The sequence below is a fragment of the Falco biarmicus genome, chromosome 4 (genome assembly GCF_023638135.1).
Source record: "Falco biarmicus isolate bFalBia1 chromosome 4, bFalBia1.pri, whole genome shotgun sequence".
Lineage (NCBI taxonomy): Eukaryota > Metazoa > Chordata > Aves > Falconiformes > Falconidae > Falco > Falco biarmicus.
In genome coordinates this window covers 11,500,260-11,513,449 of record NC_079291.1, presented here as the reverse complement: position 1 = coordinate 11,513,449, position 13,190 = coordinate 11,500,260, and positions in this window count along the sequence as shown.

Sequence of the window (13,190 nt, the reverse complement as noted above, 5' to 3'; positions counted from 1 at the left end):
AATTTTGCTCCCTAAAATTCTGGAGGTCAGCGTTGTATCTCTTTCAACCATCACAATCAGAGCAGTAAGTTTCACTGCTTTTGGTCTGCACATCTATCATTTGAGCATCCCAGGTCCTGTGGAGGGGAAAAAAAAAAGAAAAAGTAAACCAAAGACACAGATCATGAAACACTTGTTCCATTACAACTACTATCTGTTTCAACAACAATCTATTAACATAGCATATGTTTTCAATGTCTGTTGTAGAGGTCTAGTATCATGACTAATTCAACAACAACTGGATGGCTACGTTTCTGGGTAATTTCTCTGAACACTGGCTGCCACTCTGACTTCCTTAGCACATATTTCTCCAAACATAGTCGAAGAATGAGTTTCACTAAAAAAAGGGCAAATGCTCCAGAAGGTTATCTATATCACTGATATTCTGGGAAGCAAATTTCATTCTTTAACTTGACAACATAATACTTTATATTTTGAATGCTAACTGTGAGGCTCTGATGTTTTATTTTGCATCCTTGCACTGAAGGCTAGAACTGGAAGGCCTGCAGGGACCATCTGAGTTTAGCTAGATTTTTTTACATGTAGATAGCATCAGAAGCAAAATAATTGAATGCTGCTGCTGGAACAATCAACCTTTTATATACAGAACTACCAAGAGAGAAGAAGGTGGCCCATTTTCTCTATTTTAAATTAACCTTTCAATGGAAGGATTGGAGAGACTTTTAAACACCAGTCAAGATCGTAACCTCTTTCAACTATTATAATGAAGAAAACTGTAGTTAGAAAAATAACTTGGTGAAGGCTTTCAGTGTAAACGTTTTAGTCAAAGCAAAATAGCCCGTACAAGTATCATCAGGTTTCTAAGTAAAGGGTTTATTCCTGAACGTCTAGATATCTGATTAGCAGATTCTTCCATTTAAACTGGTCTGGTTCTCAAATCCTGAGGTATCAACATTTTTGAGATTACTGATCGAGCTCTCTAGAACTACCGCCTTAGCAACAATCTGGACAACTGGAAGTGCTAATTAAAGTAGACTCACAGGCCCAAGGAGCAGAGCTGACTGGAATTTCCTGAACTGGTTTTCTGTTTTTGAAATACAGCTTCCCTTCTCCCCTCCCAAATCCTAGAATTTTCAAATGTCAAAGTTATTTGGACTTTTTTTTTAAGTAAAAGAAGTAAACATATAAAAGGAAAGGTGATTGAGATTTTTCACTGGTCATCAGCAAGCTTTCAGTCAACAACAAAAACTTCCTGTTTTTAAACCACCTAGGAACGATCTAAGAAAGTTAAGGGAACTTACTCTGCAGAGGGAAAGAAAGGAATTGTACTTCCTGTGGAACCCAGGTCATACATAAGGAACATGGATTCTTGTCGAATGTCCAGAACAAATATTCTCACCCTTGACATCCCACCGTGCTAACCTGAGGATGAGATATTTTTAGTTAGCATTAAATCAAAAAATGTTTGGAGTATTTCCTAATGGCTTTTTGGAATCTGCAAAGTGTAGGCTTTGAGCTACAAACATATTTAAGTAAATAATTAATAACATATATTACTCTTTGATGGCTTACAACTGTACAGAAAAGCTGATTTATACTAACCCAAACCAGAAATACTTGATTTGTACTTTGGTAGCGACATGAGCTATAGGCATGCCTAATGATCAGTCAAGGCAAATGACTCTGTATGAACCAGTATTTTGCAAAGTAAAGATGGTTTTCATGATTGAGATACTTAGATCTTCCAATGTTGCTGCAACAAAGAGAAAACAGATGAGATGCCTATACTTTCAAAACTGCTGTTCTTCTGCAAATCTGTAGAGGATCTATGTTTGTACGTGGAGTTATTGAACACGAGGCGTGTTTGGTTTTGCAGCTTGGGCGCCCCAAAACCAACAAACGTAATATCAATACCAATTGAAACTACAGTCCAAGTAATGACAGTGCATGGGATTTGATCATCAGATATGTAAGGTACTACCCTAATGCTAGAAAATACAAAATTTAGCTGTTTATGTTCTGTACTCCTTTTCTCACAAGTATTTCTTTCTTTACGTGAAGTTTACTTGAATTATATGGACAAAGGCCTGACTGTACACATGCAGACATTTTACCTGCCAAAAAGCTGTCTCAGAACATATACACTGCCACACAGAGAACTGACTCCATGCTGCGAACAGTAATATACTGACTTTAAGGTTTTTTAAAAACTCCTTTTTCCCAGTTTTGAAACCCATTATCATGACAATAAGGAAACGGCTGCGATCCTGCTAAGAAGTGAAATCACAAAGTACGTAAGCCATGTATTTTCCGTGGATTAGCCTTTCACCAGCTGTTTTATCTGCTCTGGGAATCTAAAAATCCTTCCCAGCCCTGAAACGCAACCGTGTCTTCGGTGTTGTGCTGAAGAAAAATTGCTTACTTCCTCCAGAGCCGATTTGTACTTAGAGCACTGTCCCTGCATGCTGTACACATATGCTTAACTTCAGGGCAGAGAGTACACCCACTCAAATTAAGGGAGGAGTTCGTAGTGAGAAGTCTACGTACAAATCTCAGAACGGGGGTTGTGGTTTTCAGGCTTTGGGGTCAAGGACCTAAAATCTGTAATGCACCTGCAAGACTATGCCCATATCGTATTTCACAGGCTGCTCCTCAGCTGCCTGCCTTTAGGGCAAGCCTGCAAGCACAGCTCCAAGCACAGCTGGTGGCCATGCCTTCTCACACATGCAAATCACCGGCCACCCGAATAGTCGAGAGTATCCGGTGTCATGCGACCCGAGGAAGGAGTTTATTCTGCCTCTGGGCATGTCCAGACGGGCTGTCCTAGAGGCACACTCATAAATACTTTAATTGGGGTCATCAATCCTCCATAGACCTTTAAATATTACTATGGTACAAACACATCCTGGTGATCACGGTGCTTCAGAATACAGTCATTTCCACTGAAGACATGTAGGTTTTTACTCATTAAGGATGGTGCTTGCCTAAGTGTTTATGTAAATCACAGCAGGTAATGTTTATACAGCACTCAAGCCCAGTGCAAAACAGCTGGAGGAAAAGATCACCTTCAAAATTGTCAATGCTGTATTTGTTTTTAGATAGCTAATGAAAGACCGAACAATTTCATTGTGGTTTCATCACAGCATCATCCATGTTTAAGGAGAGAGTTTACAGCTACCTCATAACTTCTGCCATCAGCTTGCTTGCAGGCTTTATTAACAGACAGCTATCATGCTCTGCTGTGGTTGGGAGAAGAACCTGACACATGCCTGAGACCAGAAGTGCACTTTATATTATGCTAAAATGTTAGGAGGTGACTTGAGCTTGCTGTGTATATATACACACAAATATACACAGAGAGAAGGCATCCAGTAGCTGGCAGGCAAAAACCTAACCAGATACCACAGCTGGAAGCTGAAGCTGAACAAATTCAGACTGAAAATTAAAAAAAAACAAACACACCATTGCTGTTTGGGTTTTTTTAACTTATGTTTTTAATACAGCCTAATTGGATATTTGAATAATTTATTAAGTAAAGCAGTAGACTCTTCATCATTTTAAATCTATAATTCAAAGCTATGGATTTATTTAAAAGATACGCTTTACCAAGCTTACACTGACCAATTTTGTGGTCTGTATTACATAGAACATGACAAGAGATGACCCAGGTGATTTGAAAAACCATTGAAATGAATTCCAATTAATTCCATAAAGCATAATCTTGCTAATGCTCTGGTCACCCAGCTGTACAATATACATGCAGTACCAATGCCCAGCACATCACCTCCTTGTCCTGAAGCAGTAGCAGAATAAAGGTTTTCATGAATCTCACTGGCTGGGCTGTGCCTGGCCCATGGCAGGGCGATGAAAGTGCTGTACAGGGAGAATGAATCAGTTTTATGCAGGTGGGCTGCAAGGTTTAAGGGTGGAAATATTCATCCAGTGAAAGAAAAAAAGGCCAGTGGGCTGAGTGCAGGATCTGCTGAGAAAGGCCGGAGCTGGCTGGGGCGAGGTACAGGAGTGCGCACGCCCTGCTGTAGGGGGCTGAAGGGCAGGAGAGGGGAGCTGGGAGCCTGGCAGAGCACCGACCTGTGCCTTGGAGAACGCAACAGTGGAAGGTATGGAAGCATTAGTACGGGATAAAGACATTCAGCATCTATCCGTTAACAGGAGGAGAGCAAAATGTTAACAGAGAAACACATTATACCATGTAATGGTCTGAAGTCTCCAAGTGACTGACTGATATGCTATCGCTATTTTCAAATCAGCAATTTATCTTTGTAATTAGACCAGTGCCAAAAGACTTCTGTGAACACGAAAGAACAAAATGACCTCGATATTTTTATTCATAGAACAGTCTTAGTCCTGAAACAAAACAAAACTCCCTAGCACAAAACACACCCAAGTTCAACTCAAAGCAGGACACAGAGATGCAGGCACCAGTGTTTTAGAGTAGACAGAACACTTCTCATGACTATAAATAATTACTGGATGCTTTCGTAGCATTAGTGTTACAGATATGCACAAAACCAGCATGCAAAGCTGCTGATACCTGGTAAATCTTGCATCAGTGCATGAAAAAATAGCTGCAGTGATGCAAAGCACTTAGTGCGTTCATCAGTTCCAGGTTCCTGAAAATAACTATTGCAAGAGAAATAGGAGCCCGGAGAAACAGGAAATAAAATAGAAGAGAGAATGATTTTTCTATTGTGGCTGCATGTATTTACAGGGAACAGAGTGTGTCGTCTGTTGCCAGTCTAGAAAAACCTGCTGGGATTTTAAAATGAATCAGAAAGCCAAATTTTGTTAAATTGCTCAATTCACTTAGTCTGCCTTAAAAACTGCAGGCTTTGGGCTACATGAGAACAGTGCATGGTATCAAACTATAGAGCGGTCAAGGGGTGGATGATGGGCTGCCTTTTGAAGGGACCAGGATTTTTTCAGAACAAAGGCTTATCCTATTTATGACACGTCTTGAGAAAGTTTATCCCGTCAAGTCATTTATCACCCTACTAACTAGCTACTGGGCATGGATAATGCTTCTTTGCTAGATCGTTGAAGGAAAAGAGAATTGCAGAAGAAAGGAAGATTTTCATTTGGGGATTTCAGGAGATTGGGGAGAAGAGCTGACAGGAGTTAGCCTGTCTAAGCTCTTTGAACCAGGAGAAAAACATACCAAGAAGGATTTTACTAAATGCTCATAGTGCAGCTTAAATACAGCCTTTTCTACTGAGAGCAACCTCATTATATAGGTATTTCAATTATGCGAATTGGCACAGCCCTGTGGTTTGCAGTATTAGATCTGGACTAAGCAGAGGATGCTTTGAGATGGATGCGGCTCTAATTACTAATATTGAGGTGAATTAAGTCCAACATATATTTGTGAATGTCTGGCTTAATGCTAACTATGAGACAATTCTGACATGAGGTTTGTTATAACACAGGTGCCCCCTTAAGACCCACAACTGTAAAGCCTTGTTTCCTATGAACTTTGAGGTTGGCTCACTTTAGTGTTCAAGAAAGTTCAGACTCCATTGGAAGTGCTCACTGCAGTGGGGTGTTTGTAGGGTCAGTCTACTCCATGTAGCTTTTTTCTACTAAGAGTGTATCCTCAGTTAGCAATTTTCTTGGCATTTGCAAGAATTTGACATCTTTTGGTACTCTTCCACTTTGTCACATTCAGTTGAATTGACCAATAGGTTAAAAGACGACGAAGGAAGATGAGGACGGGTAGAGTGATAGCTTAACCTTCATCTCCTCACCACATCAGAAAACTGGTTTTATATATACATAAATATAGATATACACACACACACACGAGGATACACAGACATATTTATACAATTAAAAGAATGTCTCCTAGATCCAGACTATTTTTTTTTTTTAAAAAAAGTAGTCATAAATATATCAAATATATGATCTTACAAAAGCGGTGTGGTTCTCCAAATATGCCAATCAAGTAATTTCTTCCTTGCCTTCCTCACAAGGATTCAATCAGAGGCTCAGGAAACAAGCTGTATCAGTGTGTACAAATGAAGGTCATGCATCAAACTGCTGTGCTTTTTTTAAAAGTGATGTTACAATTACTATTTCAGTGAAGTACTAATCAAGGAGGCCGTATTTTAGTGATTCATTGTTCAAGCAGGCAGTACAAAGGAAGATCATCAAAGTTAGCAAGATATATTCAAACCAGGTGTTACTTCAATGAAATCTGAGATTATTTCTTGCACATAAGCATCCCTCTTGTGCTAGAAGCTTACATTTATGGGCTGTCTGAATTCACTAGTGAAGGATTTCTGGATGTAATTCACAAGTAAGAGAAACACAAGGTAAGGGGATTACTTAAGTTTATCAGTGCTGAAATTCCGGATTTAATAAATTATCTTCATAAATAGCAATGAACAATACTGGGATATTTTAAGGAGTATTTCAAGGTATTTTTCTAATGGGAAGATGAATTATAGGTGGCATCTCCCAGCCTGCAAAAGTACTCCCATCTGCAAAGCAACTGTGTGTAAGGCAACCAGCAAGAAAAAAAAAAAAATCACACACAGAAAAGGAGAATAAAAAACAGAAGATGCTGGTGAAGGCACCTCTACTACAAAACCAAGTATTCAATCATGTCTTCCTATAAGAGCACAGAAAAGGAGCCCGAGGACACATGACAACTGCCTCTCCCAGGAGTGGGGAACAGAGAGGTTGCAGATCCAGTCTACCTCGTCTGAGCATGAGTGATACAATTCAAGTTCACCTCTAAATCTGGGGAAGTGAAGAAAAGGCAGCACTTGGAGGACTACATCCCCTACATACTTGCTCTATATGCGTCCTTGCCTTGAAAAAGAAACCATTATTTTACACTATTTCATTGATGTGATTAAAAATAACTTTTAGCAAGCTGTGAGATGAGTGACAGAGAGGCATACTCTCTGCTAGCACTACACAGTGAACCCTGTGTGTGTGGGGCAGTGAATCCCCTGACATAACTTGTGCCAAAAAAAGCCACCAATGCATTATAATTAGTCAACAATACTGGACTAAAGCAGATTCAGAAAGCTCTGTTTGCTCAAAGGCAGTACAGAAAATAAAAAAAATTGCCAACCCGAATGACCACCAACCCCAAACACTCCAAATCTGTATTAAAATGCATATGAAGATCAGCTGTTTCTTGAGATCTGCCTACTGGATTTCAATATATTTTACTAATCATCTCAAGCCAAATAATGCTTTTGAAAGTGAAATAATCTTTCCAAAACTCTATCTAGCTACACAAAGACTTGTGACTAGGTAAGCCCGAGAAAACTGCATTGAATAGAGATAAATCTTACATTAACACTAATACTTCAGAACTGAAAGCAGACTTGAAAATCAGGCAGCTCTCCTGTTCAAGTGTTGCCTGTGTGCATGCATGCATTTTCTTTACAACACCGGAATTTAACACACAGAGGGGCAAGCAGACAGCAAGCAGTCCTGGGGTATGAAGTCACCAGTTCCTCAGGACGTGTTCAGCACAGCCTGCAATCCCACGAACTTCCTTGTAACAGCCCAGTTGAAATGCTTTCATCCAGACTCAAGCAGGCTGCCTTGAATAGTTTAGGATTGCTGCTTATTTACCCTGTAACTCCTGCGACAACAAACCACACTGTCATTTTTAGTGATGCATTCAAGAGGGACTATCTGAGGCCTGATTGTCTGGTGTGGAGTTCCCAGTCATCATAACATAATGAGTTTTAAATCAGTCTAGTCCATCTCAGTAACTATAACAAGGTACCTGGAGCTGTGCTTCTCAAATTTTACAGTACCGGGCTTTTCCAATCTGTTTTCTAAAATCCATCTTTCTATCCCGTCTGGGCATAACTACTGTCCCCACATCAGAATAACAGGGATGTTCAAGCCTCCCAATACCTGCTTACCACTCGTTAGATGCTCCTGTGACTCGGCCCATGTGCTGACATAACAGGTTCTATCTAAATGCAATCAGTTCACAGCAGTGCTTCTTGTGCCCCCACCACCATAATATTTGCTAATTTTCAAATCACGTAAACCAAGTCCTCTGTTTTTCATTTCAGGACTGATTACAGTAGCAATGAGAAAACCAGTGATGCTGGCTTTGTGCTAGGGGAGAGCTTGTACACAACACGCACAAGTTCTCAGGTGGAAGGAACCAGCAAGATTTCCTGCCCACTTGTGGGTCAGGACCTATTTTAGATGGATAAAGATGCATCAGCAGTCAGGAGTGTCCCTGGAGCGTTCTTGCTCAATTTCTCTCATTTAACCTCAACCTCTGGTAACATCAGGCCACAGCTGCTGGTAGCATTATAATTAACTGGGTTTTAAGATCACATAAAAACCTTAATAGCCAGGGTTATGGGTACCTTGCTATTACTAGGACTCCCATTTCCAGCTCTGAATCTGCAATTGCAAGAGGGAAGGAAGAACATCTTGAGGAGCTTTGCTTTGAGGGCTTATATCTGACTACTTAGTCAGACCTAATCCTGCTTGGTTTAGCTCTGAGAAAAATCATAAACTGATGAAGAGGTAGTCAACACTTCTGATTATTTCTTACTTGTTAAATGCAGCATGTCCAAGAAAATGGTGGTCTTCACCTCAAGGAGGTTGCAATTATTTCTTTTTCCAGCCTTTGTTACAATGATCAGTGCATTTTTCTGAACTCTCAAGATGCCACTGCAGAGTAAAGTGCATATTTGCTCTGCATAAGCTGTCTAGAGTGCATAAACAGCATATTTTTCTCATCTCATAGTTCTCCATCTCTTGTTTGGAGAGTGATACATGCAAAAGAAGGGAAACTTCAATAGTAGTTGTTATATCTCAGTGCATTTTGATAATGTGAAATGTCTCTTCCATTTGAGCAATGGCTTAAGTTCTCTGAGAAGACATTTCCAAAGTTTTGGTTTTGAACAGAACATAGCTGCACCAGGCTGTCACCGTGAAGCCGTGCCTGCTACAGAATGACAGGCCAAAAGGTGCTCAAAAGGAGCTTTGTCCTCACTCCTCCTGTGCATGTTTAATGAATGTGTTTTAGCGCATGTCCTTGCATTTCCAGCTCTTGCACTGGTTAGAGCGAGACTTGGTCACACTCCCTTTTTCCAACAAGTGCAATACTTTGAATTCTGTTCCCTCTTTTTTTCCACACATAATATATACAAATTACACTTAAAACAATTTACCTGTAGGGTAGGCAGTCCAACCCCATTCCCCTCATTTCTAAAGTGAATGCTTTCAGAAAGCTAATTTTACCTGCTAGGCAACACCTCTGCTACTCTACAGTGCCCAGCACTGTCAAGCCAACCACATTGTATTTTGGAACAAAATTACTGGGTAGCTGTGCATTCCCCTGCCAAATAGTTACAAGCAGCTGAATTACAAGTTTTAGAATATATCATTGAATAACGTATAGTCACAGATAAGTTGGAGACAAAATTTCCAGGGGGGGCGGGGGGGGGGGGGGGGGGGGGAATATTACTTAAATTAGTATGGTAACTAAGTATTATTAAACATTAAGTTTAGGATACTATGGCTCTAGAGTAGAATCAAGCAGCTTTTATTACAAAGTGTAATACTCTGGCTGGGTGAAGATCGTTCCTAGCTACCAAAATTTTGGTGTGATCACATATTCTAGAGACTTAGAGTAGCCTGAGCAACTGTACCAGGGAATACCACCAAGAAAAAATTTGAGCTTCTGCTGCTTTAAAACAGTGAATATAGGAATAAAGATGCAAGTGGCAGAAGTATATACACAACAGTATGAAAGTTTGGAAGATCTTATTCCACACTTAACCTCTTTACTGGGCAACAAACATAAGACGAGGCTAAATGCATATAGCAGCATGCTTACCTTTTTTCACTGTGCTGGCTAAAGCTCTGGGAGTAATGAAAGGTATTCTTTCTCTGTAGTAGCCTACAGCCTGAAAAAAAGATGCAGATGAAGAAAACTGGGGGATAAAACTAAACGCAGACAAGGGAACGCTGACATGACGAAGTGCTACTGCAATTAGCACCTGAGGCTTGAAAAAAACCCACACTATGCTGATGAAGTCTACGTTAAAAACACAAAACCACCACCACCCCCAGAACAAAGCATCTCTGTCACCTTCAAATGCAAGTCTGCATAGTAAGTGGAAGTTCGAAATATCTGTAATCTGGGTTTAAATACGCCACTAAAAACTCTCGTACAAAACTTGGGCTTTAATCCAAAACACAAGCATAGCCAAGGCTGGCTTTGCTCAGCTATCACAATACAGAGCAGCTTGCTTTGAGCTCACTTTGCTAAAACGCATTCAAGTGAGTATTTAAAGCCTTCAAAATCATGTATCACATTGACACATTTTGGTTTATCTCTTGATGCAACAATATAGGAAGAATAGCATATTAAAAAAACCACGAACAGCTTACAGTTACTGAGAAGCTGTGATGCAAGTACTTGTGTTAGAAGTTTGCATTTTAAATACTAGCTAATGCTTTATAAATGTCTCTATATTACTCTTTACATAGCTCAGGAATCCAGCCAGTGCTGGCTAACAGATTTGGCTTGCTTTCCAGTTCTCTCCAGCCTTCAACAAGCAAAAAAGCAAACTAAAAATCCCCAAGGCTCTAATTTCTGAGCCTATCACACACCTGTGCTCAGTAATCATCAAACAAAGATAATCACCGAGTCCTCAAAACACAAACTATTCAGAAAGAATCTATCACACTGAGACCTGAAGAATGTCCTATGACAAGAATGTGATGCAATTTTTTAAATGGGAGTTCATAATGAACCTGGATTTGGAGAAAGAAAGGGCAAACTAGTTCAATTAATGTCATTATTATTTTCACCTAAACATGTGATATGCACTATTTTTTTTACAAACATGGCATTTCAGAGCTTCAATGACCAGTAGTGTAGATGTGACGCCCTTCCCCTAAAATAGTAGCAATGCCCCCAATTAACCCAAGCTGACTTACTGCCATCCCAGACACCGTAGGATGGTCTGGAAGGGATCTGTACACCAGCTTCAGAGCCAAACAGCTTTAAATAAATGCATGGATATAGCTAGTGCAACGTCAGCTGAACATTGGTCCTCTCGGTGGCCTCGCCAGAAGCCTGTGCAAAATTCTCAGCCCCTTACACAGCTTACTTGTGCACACAAATGTTTAATACGAGGTAGGTAAGAGCTTACCTGTATAAATAAGCATATGCATGTGCACGTACATCCACCTTTTGAGATGAAGAATGCTTCTTAAGGCTTGCTACAAAGTAGCACATAAAGGTGTGTCTACGTAAAGATGAGAGGGAAGCTGGAAGAAATATGAAAAAAAGCTGTAGGGTGAAAGACTCCCATCCAGTTGAGAAAGTGAAACGTGGTGTAGCAACAAGAAGGAGCGCTAACATCACAGAGTGAGGTATGGATCATACTGAGCAGACTTTGGCAGTTATCCCCACCTAACCAGTCAAGACTGCTCACAGGTCAGAGGGGTGCTTTATTTATTATTCACTAGTTCCTTAGTGTGAGTTACAAGGAAACACGTTCAAAAGCAGCAATTCATGCTGTTTCTAGTAACTTACTGAAATAATCAACATATGGTTCCAAGTATTCCCTACAATTACCCTTCACAACATCTCTCTAAAACAGATCCTGTAGGTAATAGGTAAATATAACAAACAGGTAAATTCAATTTAGACAAGGGGAACTCCAACAGATACACCGTTCTGCTGGGCGTCACCCTACTGTTCTCTTAAAATCCAGTTCTGCACTTGCTTTCAGTAAGAGCAAGACTAGACTGATAGATCAAGGGTATCTGAAAGTCCCTACCCAAAGCATATTGGCAGGAATCTGAAATCAAGTTAGACTGATAAGAGAACTAGGTTTCATTTAACCTGAATGCCAAACACCTCTCCTTTGCACATGCTGGGATTGAAGGCAGATACTGGTCTCATCCATTATTCAAAATAAAGTGTTACCTTATAGTGCTCAGATTTATATCAGCTCAGGGCAAATCACAGAAGGAAATTCTGTGCCGCCAAGAGCCAGGCAGAAGAGTAATAGTTAGACATTTTCTAGTAACATGAAGTGCTACATGTTCTGTGACAATTCAGATATCACAGGGACTGGTTACTTTATGTACTTCATTCATACAACTCCAGCCTTACAGTGAAGCTCAGGGTGGGAGCACTATGAAGAAGCGTCAGCACAGGCCACTGGAAACTGACTTCTTGTCTGCCCTTTCCTGTATCTCAGGGCCAGCCTGCGTGTTATTTAGCCAGACACCCAGCCTAGCGAGAAAGCACCGCCCCTTCAGAAGACAGTCCATATGAAAGAAACGTATCTGTCCTAATTCTCTTGTGATAGTTTTTACTTTCCTGTTGACTCAGAGTTACCAGAATTAAAGGCCCATTGGACGGTTATGTTTTAGATACCTACGTATTTATTCTAGTAGGTGATTTCATACACTCTAAACAATTTTGAGCTAAAAATACAAGAAATGATCTAATGGCTGAAACTCTGACTTAGAATTAGGAATAACATGCATCCAGTCACGTTTGCTGTGCAACCACCTTTACCTGACTCAGCACCCCTACTTGTACATGAGGAACTAGGACATCTCTCTTGTTTTATGAAATGCTTTGAGGCTTTCAGGTAGACACTGCATTACGTGATTCACCAAAAAAACCCCATACTTTTTTTACAGTATGCTGCCCCACAACTAAGTACTAGACCTTCCTTTTCCTGGTTAAACACTTGTGATACCTCCCACCCTTTTTGCTGATGTAGAACCTGACAAAACTGAACATGATGTGCTCTCATCATTTTCCAGGCTCTTGCAACTTCAAGATGCAAAAGAAACAAGCATTGCTGGATGCATATTACCTAAGTGATGCTGAAAGATCTCACAGACCACATTGTCCAAGAGCTGAGGTAGTGCCTGTTGCCCTGTTCTGGGAGGTCTTCAGACAACAGGCAAGACAGGGCCTTGGGTGTTTTACAGCAAGTTCCTTCTCTCCCTTCCAGTGGATCCATAACACATGCATCTGGTGCTGAACTATAACCATGTTCAAATACAAGGAACACAGTGTAAGACAGCTGCAGTCTAGTGGAACCTAAAGAAATTCAGAAATAAATGGGAAGAAAAGGAACTGCGGAGCAGGTGGAATTGGTCACTTACCCACTAGTGCCCTCCAGTGGCTCACACAG